The sequence below is a fragment of the Coregonus lavaretus genome (genome assembly GCF_964263955.1).
Source record: "Coregonus lavaretus genome assembly, contig: HAP1_SCAFFOLD_497, whole genome shotgun sequence".
NCBI classification, from domain to species: domain Eukaryota; kingdom Metazoa; phylum Chordata; class Actinopteri; order Salmoniformes; family Salmonidae; genus Coregonus; species Coregonus lavaretus.
In genome coordinates, this window is record NW_028157881.1 from 105,001 (window position 1) to 110,000 (window position 5,000).

Below are 5,000 nucleotides of genomic sequence, written 5' to 3' on the forward strand. Positions count from 1 at the left end.
GTTTAACCGCCGAAACCGTACAGGGTGCGTCCCTGACGTTTCAGAGCGTAGACCACGTCCATGGCGGTAACGGTCTTCCTCTTGGCGTGCTCGGTGTAGGTGACTGCGTCACGGATCACGTTCTCCAGGAACACCTTCAGGACACCGCGGGTCTCCTCGTAGATCAGACCGGAAATACGCTTCACGCCGCCGCGGCGAGCCAGACGGCGGATAGCGGGTTTGGTGATTCCCTGGATGTTATCGCGGAGAACTTTGCGGTGACGCTTGGCGCCTCCTTTTCCGAGTCCCTTGCCGCCTTTGCCTCTTCCGGACATGGTGTGTTCGCTAGTTGAGTTCAAGTGAATGAATGATTTCAGCGCCGGTGCGCGGTGCGCTATTATCTGCGTTTGGTCGACCTGATTGAGGCCGGCGGCACAGAAAGCGCGCCTCTGTTATATGTTCGGAGGCGTTGCAAAGGGGAGGGCGCTCGTTCTAGGGGACTAGGGAGGAGCGATTTCAAAGATGACGTGAAAGCAACTAACGTGCGCGGGAAACATACTCAAATACTGATATAGGCTATGTGGAACACAAGGCCAAACTGTGACAACTGGGAGATCAGCTAGTACACTGTGTCCCTCTCCTCATATTGTTGTTGTTGTTGTTGTTGTTGTTGTTGTTGTTGCACCTGATTCTACTCATTGAGGACTTGGTAATTTAGGTGACAGGTTGTTCAATCAGCTGTGGCTGTCCAGGCCTACAAGAAAAATGGGTCCTGTTGGGGGTAGCCTACTCTACCGCTGGAGTTGGGAAACACTGAAATGGAAGGGGGACACGCAGTGAGCAAAACTCCTAACCACATAAAAACACAGACACTTGAGATCATTAAGAGCTATAAGGAGTCCATCAACTACCTGGTCAGTCAAGTCATATAGGGGGGGATTTCATGGCCACCTGCTGGAGCAGAAGTCATGTTTGCCAACACTGGCCTTAAAATCATTAAATTTAGGAGCTATAAGGAGTCCATCAACTAACTGGTCAGTCAAGTCATATAGGGAGGGATGTCATGGCCACCTGCTGGAGCACAAGTAATGTTTGCCAACACTGGCCTTAAAATCATTAGGAGCTATAAGGAATAAATCAACTCATCATTCAAGTCATATAGGGAGGGATCTTAGCACCACCTGCTGGATCAGAAGTACCCTTCACCGTAGGCACAAGAGAGCCATCATCTCTCAACCGGTGCAATTTCCATAAGTATGTGGTAATAAAACAAACAACGACAGCTCCTCATATAGGCAGTGGTTTCACACATTTTTCTCCAAGATGTTCAAACGTTCATAGATGACCAGCAGGGTCAAATAATAAGCACAGTGGTTGTAGAGGTTGCAACAGGTCAGTCAGTACATCAGGAGTAAATGTCACTTGTTGTTAGTGTTGTAGTTCCTATTTCTACGGTGTTGCCTACCTGCAGCAATCATGATTTACCTGCAGTGTTGATTGCAATTACGTAATTTGTCAACTCATAATAACAGATGTTTTGCAAACCGTTGATGTTTAAATAAATGGATTCCCGGTGTCCGGATACCTTTTCTCTTAAGGGATGTGATTGAGTGAATCCAAAGTAAGTTGGTCTAAATACATAATAGGATGAATCATTCAGGTAAAATAACACAATGTCTATTTGAGTCGAATCAACGTAATATAATCCTTTTTACGTCTCTATCATCTTTACTCAATGTATTGGACCACATCAACTCAACTTACTCAAGCTTATCTACTCATAAAAACAAGCAAAAAGATCTACTCAACAATATGACGTGTGCTTTTGTTGACTGTAATAGCTTGAGTACATTCCACAAAGTCATTTTTTACAGTGTATCTAAAGACACGTTTGTTGTGGTGATGCACTTTTTCTTTGACGTTGAACTTGCATTGAACAGACAAATCCATTTCGTTACAACCCTTTTGTAGTATGACTTAGGAATATTTGTTGATGATCCTAATGTCTATGCGTGAATAGTGATTGGTTGTTGGTGAAATATTGCTGAGAACCCATCATTTCCTGGCCTTTTTTCACTATTGAGCTATTTTGAAACATTTGTTTTGCTATTGGATTCATAATGGTGACCTGGGACAAGTAATTAGTGAAACCAGAGTTCAGCAGTTGCCATTAAAGCGATCGAACCAAGTCATCCTAATAGGCTAGTATTAGCCTAAAGCAGGGTTTCCCAAACTCGGGCCACATTTTGGGAGTTTTTGCCCTAGCACTACACAGCTGATTCAAATAATCAACTCATCATCATCAAGCTGGGAGTATTAGAATCAGTTGTGGAGTGCTAGGGCAAAACGCAAAACGCGCACCCCTTGTGGACCCCAGGACCGCGTTTGGGAAACGCTGGCCTAAAGAGCAAATGCTGAAAGGGACTCACCATGAGGTGCAGTACCCACATTTAACCACAAGATGGCCTCCGTGCTCCATTGTAAAGTTTGGGCCTCTGCATGAGTCTCTCAGCAGCACTGCAACATGGGACTTTCAAAGTAAGTTGGCATGCAATGTTTTTTCTGGACTGCATGCAAGGCTATTATTACACACAACTAATAGTGTCAATTATTCATCTGAACACAATTCTTGTTACTATTCGGCCTATATTATCACTCGTTTCTTTTTCCCCTCCTTTGTAAAGCATTTTACTGTGTTACTATATAGTTCAAAGGAAGTGGATGATGCCAGATGGTTGTGTATATACACACACACAAACATTGAAGCTAGACTTCAGGCAACTAAAAAGGTGCAATACGTAGCTTTTAGACGTGTTAGTGAACAACATACATGGTGGCTAATGTAGAGGTGCGTGTATACATGGAACAATTGTGCCTTTTTGATGGAAATATGGAGGTGGCTCTTAAAAGAGCCTTTGGGGGATATTCGAGTTCAGGTCATCCTCATTTATGCGCGCTCTCCGCGAATACGGCGGGCCAGCTGGATGTCCTTGGGCATGATGGTCACCCGCTTGGCGTGGATGGCGCACAGGTTGGTGTCCTCGAACAGGCCGACCAGGTAAGCCTCGCTAGCCTCCTGTAGGGCCATCACGGCGGAGCTCTGGAAGCGCAGGTCGGTCTTGAAGTCCTGGGCGATTTCTCGCACCAGGCGCTGGAAGGGCAGCTTGCGGATGAGTAGCTCAGTGGACTTCTGGTAACGACGGATCTCTCTCAGAGCCACGGTGCCGGGCCTGTAACGGTGAGGCTTCTTCACACCGCCGGTGGCCGGGGCACTCTTGCGAGCAGCCTTAGTGGCGAGCTGCTTCCTGGGGGCTTTGCCACCGGTGGATTTGCGAGCGGTTTGCTTGGTTCTGGCCATGGCGCTGCTCTGACAGTCGGGAGTATAGCCTCGAAATGCCTATGTGAAGTTTATAAAGCCGGCAGTGGCGCCTGCTGATTGGACACCATCTCCCCACCACCCCGATTGGCCCGTTTCGCAGGCCTCCTCCGTTGGCCATTGGACGGGAGGCCCGGCCTCTCCAAAACTCAAACTCCCGGTGCGCGCGCAATAGGACGCCGCCGGCCCTTTACGCGCAATAATAGTCGCCAAAGTCAAGAGTGACAGCTTATAGGCACGTATCATCTAATGCTAGCCTGCTATGGCAAATGAGGCCAAGTAGGTGTTGTTGTTCATGCAAGGCCTCATGTGGGCACAGAATGTCGAAATAGTTGTGTATACACCCACTCAATGTATTGCGGTCATAGAAAGGTACTTTGCGCTTTTGGAGAGCTAGGTGGTTGGCTCTTAAAAGAGCCTTTGGGGGTTGAGTAGTCAAGTTGAAGTCGCAGTAGCGAATTTACTTGGCTTTGACTGCCTTCTCGGTCTTCTTGGGGAGTAGGACTGCCTGGATGTTGGGCAGCACACCACCCTGAGCGATGGTCACACCGCCGAGCAGTTTGTTCAGCTCCTCGTCGTTACGGACGGCCAGTTGCAGGTGACGGGGGATGATACGAGTCTTCTTGTTGTCACGGGCAGCGTTGCCGGCCAACTCCAGGATCTCAGCAGTCAGGTACTCGAGTACGGCGGCCAGGTAGACTGGTGCGCCAGCGCCCACACGCTCGGCGTAGTTGCCTTTGCGCAGCAGCCTGTGCACACGGCCCACGGGGAACTGGAGGCCAGCACGGGATGAACGGGTCTTTGCCTTCGCCCTGGCCTTGCCTCCGGTTTTGCCTCTTCCGCTCATATTGGTAGCTTGAGAAAGTCACAGAAAGTCTGAATGAGCCGCTCGCCACTTCGAGAGCCGTACATATACCTCGCCACAAGAGGCAACGATTGGCCACCGGGCCGGTGTGGCCTTATCCAATTGGAGCGAGGGACAGACAGATGGACAGACAGACAGCCCTAAGCCGGTTCCCACCCACAGGCAGCGAGTGAGAGGCTACTTTGTTTCCCTCCGACTTTGTTACTTTGTGTCATTTCGCGTGAGCGCCAAAATGTCCGAAATGACATCCACACATTATTTCTCTCCAAATGGGAAACAAACAGCTGGTGAGGGTGCACTCTTGAGTTTGAAATCGAAGCCACTATAGTATTGTTATTGTTATTACATGGCACTTGTAACACATCACAGCAGCCTGCCTCTGAACGGGAATAGCCCAGTGGCTCATATATAAAAATGGCTGTTGAGGGTGCACTCGTGAGTTTCAATTCGAAGCCACTATAGTATTGTTATTGTTATTACATGGCACTTGTAACACATCACAGCAGCCTGCCTCTGAACGGGAATAGCCCAGTGGCTCATATATAAAAATGGCTGGTGAGGGTGCACTCGTGAGGTCGAATTTCTGAGCCATTTTGGCCCTCTATTATATGCCTCTCCCTTCGCACACACCCAGAGTGGGACAATGTTGTGTGCGTAAAAGTAGCCTAGTGTGCGTAATTTCTTTTCCACGACAGGTAGTACATGGAAATCAATGCGCTTTCTATGGAAAGAGGTGGGTGGCTCTTAAAAGAGCCTTTTGTGGTACAACATGTATCGAGT